Source organism: Phaethon aethereus (assembly GCF_964289735.1).
Source record: "Phaethon aethereus genome assembly, chromosome: 3".
Classification (NCBI taxonomy): Eukaryota; Metazoa; Chordata; class Aves; order Phaethontiformes; family Phaethontidae; genus Phaethon; species Phaethon aethereus.
Window position 1 is genome coordinate 26368063 of NC_138576.1, and position 13991 is coordinate 26382053.

The following is a 13991-nucleotide window of genomic DNA, read 5'->3' on the forward strand; positions in this document are numbered from 1 at the left end:
GTTTGAAGTTTCCTGGGCTGTTTGACTTAAAATGGCTTAGCCATGTGTTTGGTAGACTGTGCCTGAACTTGGTAATGGGCAAAAAAAGACAAGATGAGTGATAGTTCATAAAACATTGGAAAACTCCATCGGGAGTAAGGTCACACTTGAATGATTTAATTCTTTTGCTTCTGAAAAACCTTATTGAGGTCCATAGTACTGGCTGACTGGTCTTCTACCAATAAAGCTTTCCCATATACACATGGCACCAGCAGCAAGGTTTGTGAATGAGTATAGGCAACTGTGACATTGGTATGTCTGTGATGTTCAGATCTGCGCCATCACTCATTCTTCCCAGTGCCTTTGAGCAGCTAACTTAGTGCCTAACAGAAAGAGGACTATTGGTAATAGCTAACTTTATCACGCACTGCCTAAAAGGCAGCTTCTATATCTTAAAAATTATGCCAGCATCTACCAATGAAGAGTCATTGTTTCCAGTTGACATTACAAGGCAACAGCTAGAAGGTCTTTGTACGCTCACATAGAAGTGGTTATAACTAACGTCCAGCTTTAGCCCACTATCCAACAATAATGAGCAATATCAGGTAAGGGAAGTAGCATTAAAATGGCAAATACACAGTGGTATTTATCCATGTGTTAATGATCGCTATCCATAAGTTTTACACATGTATGTGTAGCATGAAGATTTGGGTTTTTTTTTTTCAATGCTCTTAGTTTTCCAGCCCCAGAATAAATTAAGGTAATCTCCAGAGGCCAGTTTATTCCTTTGGGAAGTTAGAGATGATGATTCCACACTAGTCACATTAAAAAACAACAGTTTTTATCTATGTGACTATAACAATGGAACTAAGCTGAGACATTCAAGCTAAAAGAGAAAAGGCTTATTCTTTCAATTTAAGAGTTGTATTTCTGATGAAAAATCATCAGCTTTGTAATACTTATTTTTTTGTTTGATCCACTGGAGTCCACATTTGGAAACCTTTAACTTCTTCCTAGCCTTGCCTGATTTGGGACACTGAGATGGTGGAAGACAGTGGTAGAAAGAAACCTGTGAGCTCAGGAAGGGAATTTCCTGTAATAGTAATATAGCCTTGAATTTTTTCTGGGTAAACTAAAATAAATATCTTACAATAAATAAATATGCATCAATCTCTATCCTTCCTGGGAACACAAATGACAATACATTAGATTGAAAATGTAGAAAAGAATTGTCCTGCTGTGTATTAATGCATGTTCCAAAACTCCACTGAAGTAAAGACTTTTGAAGTGAAATATGTTGCATCTCCAAAAAGGTGATTTCTGAAACCACCAAATTTAAGAAAAAACATCTAGCATGCAAATAAAGGTGAAATGGGAAATCAGTACTAAGATGCTCCAGAAAACACATTTAATATTTGCCCAGTAGATGTTTCTCTAAGTTTGAAAAAAACTCTTCTATCCCTGTACTGTATGAGGCCATAGCCATGTTTATGTGCATGCTTTGAGTCCTGTATTTAAAAAGGTGACCAGCAAGTTTTCTCTGCCAGGAGTTATAAGAACTCAGTAGCAAGGAATGGTTCTTTGTGATCATATCAGCTTCTGTTCAGTCCCATAACAAACCCAAAACATAAATACTTATAGACAATACCATTTTTTGTTTTTTTAATACTATTTGAAGATTTACATTATTGGATGGGATTTGCCGCTTTCAGAAGCTAGCTGGAGTAGACTCTGTGGACTGAGTTCCAGCAAGTCGTGTGCTGTTTTAGTTCACAAACTCAGTACACTGGTAATAACACACACCCTGTCCTGGTGGCTGGCCTGACAATTAAATTAGTAAATGAAGCAAATGCCACCCTTTCCTGTGCAACCTTTTTTCAGTTTGTTCTCTGACTCCCAGCACATTTTCAGCATTTTTTTATAGTATAAATATATGGATCTAGATCCATGAAAGGACCCATAGGATCTTCCAGGCACAGCAGAAGAGCAAATGGGGATTGAAGGCATTTAGACGAAGAAACTTAAGACATCTTTAGGGTGCAGTGCAGCACTTGCTCTCAGTTTTTCCCCCCCTTTTCAAAACAGTGGACTCTCCTACTAGCTTACAGAGTCACGTTCACCTTAGCTTCTTGGCTTGATAGCCCTTTATACATGCTGTGCAATGCCTGGACCAAAGTAAACAGGAGGGTTTACGAGTGTGCCTGCACTGGAAGAAGTGTGCTCTGGAAAGTACAAGAAATTAAACTTGATTCCTCTCAAGAAAGAGAACTCTAGTCACCCATACTTTGGCTGGAAGTCATTGAAACACTGAACTGGTGAGGATGTTGCTCTGCCACCTTCTGACAGAAAGCAGTGGAAACTGCTATATTTGTTCAGCAGGCATTTGTTTGGGCCCACTGGTAGGCTTAAATCCTTAAGAAAGAAGGAAAGATGAGATATCTGGAGATTTGACAATTCCTACACATGAGGATCTTAGTGCTCCGTGTGAGAAACTTCTGGCCCTTCCCAGAGCAGAACTGAAAACACAATTTAAATTAATGTAAAATCTTGGGTACCTCTGCATCTTAACTAATTCCAGGGTAGACAACAGCTGAGCAGAGATTTGGCAATTGTAATTTTTTGACTTGGTCTCCCAAAGCGGGATCTAAGTGTGACTTTACTGCACAGGCAGGACATAAATCATTTTTTGTAGATCTAGTCTTTCTTGCTGGGAGATTGGACTGATATTCCCATACCCTATCCAACATTAATCAGGTGGTAACAGCTTTCAGTCATTAATGATCTGTGAGGGATGAAAGGCTGTTTGATGTTTCCTGTTATTTATTTTTGCCTTTTTCCAAAAATCTGTCCTATGCTTATCAACGTGGCATCTGAGCATTATCTCCAAGCACTTCAAACCATCCACTCCTATCCAGTTTTTATGTTTTGAAATTGCTCTACACATTCATTTGCATGTTGTTTATGGACAAAGGCATGGCTGTTTGAGATGACAAATGAACACAATGATTTCTTATGATCCAAAATGGATTGAAGCTCCCAGCCTTCTAAGCTGGATTTTGTCAGTACGCACATTGCATGGCACAGTGCTGAAAATGGTTTCTTGTCTATGCCAACTACAAAAGAAATGCTCAAGAGCTGGGAAAATTATTTCTTTCGGTAAAACTTTGGCTTAAAGAGTATGAGTTCTGAGTAACAGCTCTGCGTTTCAGGACCAAATTCTATCTTTGAAATGAGAATTTGGGTAGATTTGGTAAGTGGGTATTTGCCTGTATTATTAAGGTCCTTATTCTTGCTTCTGAGATGGTGTATGCTAGGGGAAAGATTCACTAAATTTAACACTCAACAAAATATCGGCTTTGAATACTGGAATTGAAGACTGTTTGGTTTGTCCCCTGAGAATGCCATAGGCTTTGCTGAAACTGGGTGGAAGAGCTGACCAGTACCTTTGTGGGCATTTCCTACGGAGCACAAATGAAACAATAACAGCAAAAATGAATAACTACTTGCAAAGTTACTCACTTTTGTGGATTGCTCAGTAAGTGTGGGTGTTTACATCTTAAATTTCAGATAAAGAAGTCAAGTAAGCAATAATACAGGAGCCACAGGAACAGCTGGGAGTAAATCTAAACATATATTTTAAAAAGCTGCATGTGGCCTTTGTGAGCAGGTGTAAAAATGTCTGTTCTGAGTAAACAGTGAATGTTTTGATTTTATTCTGTATATGAAGGGGAAATAATGATTCAGAGATAACAAACTATATTTAAGCAGATGGAAAACCTATTCCTAAAATTTTTTTTAAAGGAATTTAATTTAATTTAAAAATTAATTTAAATTTAATTTTAAATTTTAAATTAAAAATTGATTTAAAAATAAATTTAATTTTAAAAATGAACTAAATGTAATTTGAAAATTAAAATTAAAGATCCAAATATACAGTACAGATCATACGTCTGTAACAACCAAGGCTTAGGATATAAAATGACTTAGGGAAACATACCCATCAAGTTTCCAAACAAAAAACAGTCTGGATTGTTTTTAACTGTGAAAGCTCTTTTAAATTAATGTTTTTGCTGTCCTATCTATTTTTGAGTCTCTAGAATAAAATGTGTCAGTTAACCCATCAGCTATACATAAGTAACAGTTGTTGAAATAATTGGGACCTTTGCAGCAGGTGTTGTGACTGATTCCAGGTGCTCTTTTCCTGGGAGATGTGATCTGTAATATGTGTACAGACATGAACTTCCTGGAACTAATAAAAGGCAAAGTACATCAGGTTAGTAAACTTAATAAAAATGTTTCCCTAACTCTTTTCTGCATAGGTGACACACTTTCAGGTAACTTAAGTTTCTCCATCATAAACCAAGATGTCTTGGAATGACTTCTACTATGGGCTCATTGGCCTATAAAATGAATTTGGCGGTCTTGGTTACCAGGTGACAGATGTCTACACCACACACAAACAAAAACTACTGCACAGCTGGCACTGGCATCCACTTTTGGCCACACTACTAAATCAGAGGCCAAGCACTGAATCAGATGTGGGCAATGAACTATCCTAATGGCTTATGCAGTTCAGCTTTCAGTCTTGTTATCAGGAAAACTTTCACTGCCACTGTTTCTACTTTTAAACTTTTCTTCAATAGAAAAGCCACACCAGAAAAGGAGAGTGTATTCTTAGAATTCTAGAATCATAGAATAGTTTGGGTTGGAACAGACTTGTAAACGTCACCTAGTCCAACCCCTGCTTGCAATGAGCAGGAACATCTTCAACTAGACCAGGTTGCTCAGAACCTCATCCAACCTGACCTGGAATATTTCCAGGGATGGGGCATCTACCACCTCTCTGGGCAACCCGTACCAGGGTTTCAACACCCTCACTGTGAACAATTTCTTCCTCCTATCTAGTCTAAATTTGCCTTCTTTTAGTTTAAAACCATTAACTCTTGTCCTATCACAACAGGCCCTGCTAAAAACGCTGTCCCCATCCTTCTTACAGGCCCCCTTTAAGCACTGGAAGGCTGCAATAAGGTCTCTCCAGAGCCTTCTCTTCTCCAGACTGAACAATCCCAACCCTCTCAGCCTGTCTGCAGAGGAGAGGTGTTCCATCCTGCTGATCATTTTTGTGGCCCTCCTGTGGACCCACTCCAACAGGTTTATGTCTTTACTGTGCTGAGGGCTCCAGAGCTGGACGCGGGACTCCAGGTGAGGTCTCACCAGAGTGGAGTAGAGGGGCAGAATCCCCTCCCTCGACCTGCTGGCCACGCTCCTTTGGATGCAGCCCAGGAGACAGTTGCCCTTCTGGGCTATGAGTGCACATTGCTGGCTAATGTCCAATTTTTTATCCACCCGTACCCCCAAATCCTCCTCCTCGGCAGGGCTGCTCTCAATGCCTTCGTCCCCCAGCCTGGACTGATAGCAGTGGTTGCCCCAACCCAGGTGCAGGACCCTGCACTTGGCCTTGTTGAACCTCATGAGCTTCACACGGGCCCATTCTTCGAGCTTGTCCAGGTCCCTCTGGATAGCATCCTGTCCCTCAGGTGTGTCAACTGCACCACTCAGCTTGCTGTCATCTGCAAACTTGCTGAGGGTGCACTCAATCCCACTGTCTACATCATTGATGAAGATATTAAACAATATTGGTCCCTGCACAGACCCCTGAGGGTTACTGCTCATCACTGATTTCCATCTGGACATTGAGCCATTGACCACTACTCTCTGGGTGTGACCATCAAACCAATTCTTCATCCACTAAAGAGTCTAACCCATCAAATCCATTTCTGTGCAATTGAGAGAGAAGGATGTTGTGGGGGACTGTGTCAAAGGCCTTACGCAAGTCTAGATAGATGACATCAGTAGATCTTCCCTTGCCTACTGATGTGGTCACTCCATCATAGAAGGCCACAAGGTTGGTCAGGCAGGACTTGCCCTCAGTGAAGCCACGTTGGCTGTCTCAAATCACCTCCCCATCCTCGATGTGCCTTAGCATAGCTTCTAGGATGATCTGTTCCATGATGTTCCCAGGCATAGAGGTGAGGCTGATGGGTCAGTAGCAACCGTTTTTAGAAATGGGTGCAATGTTACCCTTTTTCCAGTCTCCGGGGACTTCACCTGACTGCCATGACTTCTCAAATATCATGGAGAGTGGCTTGGCAACTATATCAGCCAATTCCCTCAGGACTCCAGGATACATCTCCTCAGGTCCCATAGTCTTGAGCATGTTCAGGTTCCTCGGGTGGTCTTGAACATGAACTTCTCTTACAGTGGGAGGAACTTTGCTCTTCCAGTCCCCACCTTGCAGGCCATCCCCTCGAGACGTGTGGGAAGAGAGACTGCCAGTGAAGACTGAGGCAAAGAAGTCATTCAGTACCTCAGCCTTTTCTTCATCCACTGTCACCAATCTGCCAGACTTCCTCAGTAGGGTGGATACATTTTCATTTACCTTCCTTTTCTGGCTGACATACCTGTAGAATCCCTTATTATTACTCTTTACATCCCTTGCCATGGTCAGGTCCAGCTGTACCTTGGCCTTCCTGACCCCATCCCTACATAATTGGGCAGTCTCCCTGTATTCTTCAAAACCATGCAGCATAATCAGAAAGAGGCAGCCTCCTTTTGCTAGAGGAGGCTCTTTCCCCAGGAAATTGGAGTCTCTTAAGCAGAATTTCAGTATCTGAATGTTTCTTTGAAAAAAAAAGAGAATCTGAAGGAAGAACAACATAAGAAGACTAGACTTTTCTTGTATATAATGCAATATTTATATTTACTTCGGAAGTAAATCCTTTTCTTCTGAAAAGAAAGTTGCAATTTAGAAAGATTGTTTTTCTGCACTGAAAGAATATGTATTCCAAGACCCTGAGCTATTTTCTCTCTGTATGCAAGACAAACAATTTTGAGTCTCAACAACAAATATTATAAAAGACCAAGCTCTTATCCACCTAGAAACTTTTAAGTTACTGTTATGGTCTCTCTCCTTCTCTGTAATCAATGTACATAATAAATTTGATGTTTGCTTTAGATGTTAAGATATTTGCTACTTCTTTTCTATACTCCACAGCTCTACACATACACCTTTATTTTTGTGGCCCACTACAACAGAAGTCTTACTATTAAGTGTTACAAATTTTATCTCATCTATCTAGGGTGTTAAAACTAAGGCCATGATTGTCATTGTAATAGCAAATGACAAGCAAGTCGTCAGTTTCAGAATTTGTAAAAGAGTTAAACAGAGATAGTCCTAGATTCATCTTTTTTTAGGATTCCCAAGATTAAGGAATGCAAGTATAACCGTCTAGTGAAAGAACATCCTAACATTACCCCAGTGTGAAAAAAAAATTGTCATTAAAAGGGGAAACTAAATACAGTATAATTACAAGACCCCAGACACTGGTATGTATACAGTGATATGTCTTTACCAGACATCTCCAACGGATAAGACAAATTATTCACTGTAACAATAGCCTTTGATGAAAGTATTTTGTGTCTCTCTAACAACTGTGCTTGCTTTAGCGATTGAAAGATCTCCTTTTTCTCAGCCCCACTTCTTTCTCTATTGCACGTTCTCATCATTTTGGAAGCTGTGCAATACCTCCTCTTTTAAAAGTAAACAAACCCCCAAAAACATAAAAACAACAGCAGCAGCAGCAAAACATCGAACAACAAAAGCCATCCAGAAGCTGCTGACCAGCAGATTATTCATTTTAGTTGTGTAAATCCAAGCTTCAAGTCCCTGTTCTGCCTATTTGCAGTCAAAGGCTTGAATCCCATAGGGCAGGACAATGACTAAGCTATCAGTCTATTGTCTATTCAATGTAGGATATGTGATTAAATATTAACTTGACCATAATATTAGATTCGCTCTTCCTCTGCACATTCTCTGAATCCACATGTATCTGAGCAAATTAAACTGAAGGGAACTGAATTTTGGCACCATTTACCCAATAATAGTTACTTTCTATTCCCAAATGAAATCATTAGATAACTATGACTGTAATAATACTGTATCTGTTCCTGAAAAGTGTATGACTCAACAGGGTAGATGCTTTCTCCATTGCTTTACGGTTTTGCATCAAGTTTGCCTATTTTTCCAACTTACCTGTGTTTCATGAGACAGAAAATACGTTCTTATAACAGAAATTAATGAATGAATTTCTATTGTTAGTGTTTGAGGACCATAAAAATGTCCTTATAGTGTCTCTTGCCATTTTCTCACATAAGTGTGAGAAGATCCAGCTTTATAATGATGTCTGCATATTTGAAACAGGGATGGCAAACAGGATGCAGTCCTGTCTGTTGTATAGGAGCCCATTAAACTCCACAGGATCTGTAACATTGAGAGTATCCACACCTGTAGAAAAGCCTGTGTGAGAGACTGAGCCATGGGGCATTTGTCTCAAAGATTGTTCGTCTGGGCGAGGATTCCTTCAGCTGGTGATGGGAGCGGCTGCAGGGCCACGGAGACCTGTGGTTGGTGCTTCAAGGCCCAATCATCCACCACCGCGTCATGCGATAGCCATGTGACAGTCGCGTGAGGAGAGGGGCTGGAGCTGGGTGAAGCGTATGCGCATGTACAGATGGGCAAGTACGTGTTGTTGTCATGGAAATCGCAGCCCTTGAATGAGAATAAGAGACTGCCAAGATAAGCCCTCCTGTGATCGCCTACCACCAAAACATCGAGAAGCTTGGGCCCCGGGATACCGTGGATCCATGGTGGTGACTATCGTTGCAACTCTATCCCAAATGCTTGCTTTATTTCTGTCTTTTTATTCCATGCTGTCCTATCACTATTAATTTTTTTCTTTTAATTATAAGTTATTTTTTACTTTTGATAATAAAAGTTGTTTTGGGTATATGGCATTTGACCTCGTTTGTATCTTAATCTCGCTCTTGGGATCATATCGAAACCTCCCCTGACATGGGATCGGGACAGCCTGCCAAATCCAAACCCAGAGTGTACACTCATTTTCTCCATTCTCTGTTGCTGTGATGTAAGTTGCACGTCCAGTCAGTGGTGAAATGTGGGCTGGGACAGGTGAAGGCCTTCAAAATTTTTCAAGCCTTATCCATAGACAGACAGATGGTGATGGAAAAGCAGACTATATTAGACAATGTTTTAATGTTAAGTACAACAGATGCTCCTAATACAAGCATGCAAGGCTTGGACCATTCATTAACTAATTAACTGTATTGTTTTCCACATTATTTTTAAAAATACATATTACATTGCATTTTCTTTTTAGACAATCTGTAATCTAAAAAGCTTTCATTAATAAAGCTGTGACAGTAAAATTGACGAAGTTACTGTCTTTCTTTTTTAGGTTCTTTAAATTAAGAGATGGTTAAGTTGCAGAAAAAATATGGTTGCATTATATCAGGATTATCTTGCAGCCAAAACCTGTACCATGAAAGAGTCAAGAAGCAGTTAAAACATTTATGAACAAGTCTTCCTTCTCTTGCAGCTCTTCTGCCATATATCTTTTTCTCATATCCAAACCTAGATTTTATAACACTTTGTACTTCAGAGAATACTCAGCCTGACATCCTGCACCAGCTGCCATTTTTCTGGGTTGCCCTTCTTCCAGCCAGGCAGCAGGTTGGTGGCAGGGCAACTACACAGGTACCATAGGTCCAGTGCTCCTGTGGAAGAGCTCCATGTGCTGTGCATAGAGAAAGGACGGCTCTTCTGGGAAGTGGCAGATCTCCTGTACCTGTGTAGTAGGTCCAGTCATATAGCCAGGTTAAGGATGTGCCGAACTCCCCTTTTGCTAAAAAGAGCCCTGCTTTTTTTGAAACTGTCTGTCATAGGCATATGCTTTCCACAAGACACTCGCTGCTATACAGCGGCTGATTTTTTTGTAATTAGTGAGAACATGTATGACACTGGTTCAGGATTTAGTGGAGACAATCTGTGCAGAGATCTAAAATTTTACAGGTTTTTCAGCCCCTTTCCAAAAATGTTAGTTGAAGCAAGAAAATTTCATTTCAGACATGTCAGCCCATTAGTTACATTCAAATCTTGGTATCTTTGGCATTGTTACAAAGTCTTGGCAAAAAAATACCTGCAGGTATATTACATCAACAATGGTGTGTCATATTTTTTTTACTTGAGAATCTCAGGAACATTCAGAAATATTTGAAGATCATCTTCAGTAAAAATGGATTTGATAGTGTGAGCGTATTCAGCTTCATGTGCTTTGTCTCTGTTGTCTGACAGGTCAAAACAGAAAAATATTTTGAAAAGTCTCCAAAATTCCTTGTCTATATGTTCATAATTTTTACAACCAACATTTTGTAGGATCTTCTTTTTTTTTCTTCTTTTTATTGACAAGCTTCTAAAACATCCCACCAAATTTTAGATATTTGAAATTGGTTTTGCTCCTTTTTCCAAATTTCATGTTTCGTTTGTTCATTTTCTAGGTAGCTCTGTTGTCAAAGAAGATAGTAATTTCTCCCAGAGGTTTATAAATTTAGCTTAAGACAAGATACAGTAAAATGGTAGTGCCAACAACTGGAGGAGGCAAAGTAGAGATATTAATATACATAGCTAATTAGCACCTCATTTAGATCAATTATAGGCCTGAACTGTGGCCTTAAGTCAATTCAATGATTTCCATTAACTTCAAAGAGCACCAGATGAAGCCCTATGTGACAGGTTCAGGTAGCTGTTAAAACTACATCAATAAAAAGGATAATGAATGGTAATATAAATTTTTTTCTGACCTCCTGCCTAAGCATTTCCATTGAAAAGAAGGATAATATCTAGTAATATCATCCCCAGGTCTGACATATTTAACTATTAAACTACTCCATGTTCTTCCCTAATACAGCAGTTCATGCCACAGTTGTGCTTTCTTACCCAAGTTTAAGGCCCATCACATTTCCCTTTTGTACTGAATAATCCAAATAGCATGGATTAATGCATCTGGAACAAACTCTTGAAAAACTGCTCTTCTTGGCCATGTTCTACAGATGATGCTCTGTTTTTCATGTGCATAAAAAGGACCATTTAAGAAGAAGCAAGAAGTACCCAATATATTAAAATTCACTAAAATATGAACCAGTGAGTATCTGTGTCTAATGCAGAATTCCAGAAATAACTCTCAAAAAGACTGAGCTGGATGCAACTCCTAGAGGAGGTGCAGGGTAATACGAGCAATGATAAGCTGAGTGGATGTAACTGAAGCAGAATATTACATGATCTTTCTCACTTTTCTGTCTGTCTGTCTGTTCCTCTACTAGAAGAAATCTCCCTCATAGATGGGGCAGCTGGGGCAGAGAAAGTAATGTGTGGCATTCTAGTGCAGAGCCTGGGATGTGAGTGCCAGGAATAAGACAGGTTTATTCTGGTCTACAAGCTGTGAAAGCCCATTTATGTTATGATAAGCCTTCTGGGGAATGCAAAATGCTAATCTTGCTGTCAAAAAGAAGAAAAACCCTCTCATGGCCTTTGCAGTTCCTATATTCTAACCGACCTTGTGCGTGATGTGCTGCTGCCCACCTCTTTGTTGGAAGAAGTCAGATGGCCACCACTTTTACGCTGAGAGAAGGGTAGCTGCTGCTGCTGCTGAATAGCCACTAATGCTGGTCTGTGTCAAAGTAGCACATCTGAATCCTCCAAAATTAGCTTTGGTTATTGGATGCAACCATGTTATAGACAATCTAATGACAAAGGAAATAGTGCAGGAAACAAAGGATCTGTGATTTTTAAAACGGTTTACAGAGCTAAACATAGACAAAATTTCTAGATAAACATCAACGCATGCATACTTCTAAACATGTGTGCCTGTACTCAACTGATCATTCACACAGAGGACAAAAATATTCAGTGAAGTTTTTAGACATGCTGTCACTCTGTCAGGATTTTCATTCACCAAATAGAGTTGTTTCTCTCAGTGGGAGCTGCCATTCTGATGATATTATGCAGCAGAGGTCTGCTTTGATGATGAAAAGAGGAATGAAAGGGTCAACTTCACCATTAGGAAGGAGGGAGCATCAGAAAATCATTTTCATAAGGTAAATGCTGTAATTTTAAAATATTTTTGGTTAATTAAACAGCTTATTTTTAGTAATGGAACTTACCTTTCAGCAATGAACTTTCTGACTGCTAATGCCTTCCAGAGCTAAAACAGTCCTTTCAAACTTACTTTAATTAGCTCTTTTTTTCTCCATTTTTTAAAGGAATAATATCCTTTCCTGGGTTAATCCCTTACCTACAATATTGCTTTAGCCTAGTGGAATTGAACATTATGCCTGATAATGCTGTAGATGTTCTTTTTTTCACTTCTGGCTCTTGCAAAGGGCATCTCTTCATAACTGTCTCGCTTTCTGGGTTATACATCACTCGGTACAGCCATGTGCAGGAGCGCAGAAATGAGACCTCTCTGAAGACCAAGAGAAAACAGCAGGATGACAGCTCTGACACAGCAAAACAAGGCAGAGACAGCACACCCTGCTGTGGGATTCCTGGGCTCAGTGGTACATATTTGGACACAAAAGGTGGTCACTGAGGAGATGTAGTGCAAGCTCACTTTCCCAGTTTACCGTGGTGCCTTTGAGCAGGATGGAAAACATACTTCACCTTGCCATTATTTTTTAAGTTCATGTTGTCTCTGAGTCTTCATCTACTGTGAAACTATTTTAAAATAGCAAATGTCAGTTGCTTTGGAAATCTCTGTAAGCATTAGGTGTGAGACTATTTTACTCTGACACTTGAATCCATTGGCTATGCTCAGTCATGAGAACTAGTCTGCTGGAATAATGAATTCATGCATAACAAACTGCCTAACTGCACTTACAAAGAACAATCTCTTCCTTAAGACTGCGCTAAAATTATATTCAATCTTTGTTTGGGCTATTACAGTGCATGACTACATGTATGATTTATATAGTTTGATATCCAGCATATTAGAAATTTATTAGCACTGAGGAATACATTTCAAGATCTACCTAGAGTTTCATTTAATTTTCATTTAGAGTCTGATCAACGACTATAGGCCAGAACTTTTCATCTTTTGAGTAGTGTTACTCCTTGATGTGGAACATCTCTGCAAGATTCAACATGTAGACTTTCCTGCATATTCTTATGGACTTTTTGGTTTTTCTCCCTCCCTTTCCCCTTACAGCTCCACTGAAGAAGCAAGTGGTTTGATCCTTAAGTTTCTGGTCACAAAGGGCTGCCTGAGGCACACCGCAAGCTACACAGGGAGCTGAGCCTGTTCCCTCTGTGATTCTCCTCCTGTAAGCACAGCTCTGCAGCCCTGCCCTAAGCTTCACAATATCCATAGGTTTCACTCCTACTGCTGTTTTACAAGAGCAGGTAGAGGAGAACAGTCTTCAACAGTATATGTCAACATTCTGCTTTACCGTTGTCTGTCTGATACAGCTCATGCGACTCTAGCCAGTCCCAGAAGCCTAGCAGGTGAGTAAGCACTGTATGTTTTCCCCTGTCCTCTGGTTAAAGATCTACAAATCGCATGCTCTTGACCAGTGACTTGTATTCATTTTGATCATTATCTTTTTTTAATGTTGTGCTGTTGGATCTATATAAGCAAATTTCATTAAATGCTCTGCTTCTGTAAAAGGGTTACTTGGTATCCACAGACTTGTTTAATGAATTTAGAAATGTCTGTTGCATTGCTACCAGACTCTGAACCTGGCCCCAGTAGCCTGGGAGCATCAGGGTGTTTTCCTTCTGAAAAGATGAGAGTTAAATATTTTGTTGTTAGTACTTATGACAAAAAAAGACTGTCCTTGAGTTTCTTATCTTCTTATGGATTCGAATACTATACGAAAAAGATAACTGAGCAATAAAAACAAAGTCATACTCATGGCAATAGTGAAATATCAGGCTTTTGCTGCAATACTCATCACTTACGTTAATGTAATGTGGAATAATTAAAACCTCCCGGTGTGAAAAATAGAAGCAAATTTGGTTTGAATTATTCAATTATAGCTTGATCAAAGCAATTGAAAATGCAATGGGGAAACAATTCTTCATTAACCATGAGGTGGACAGG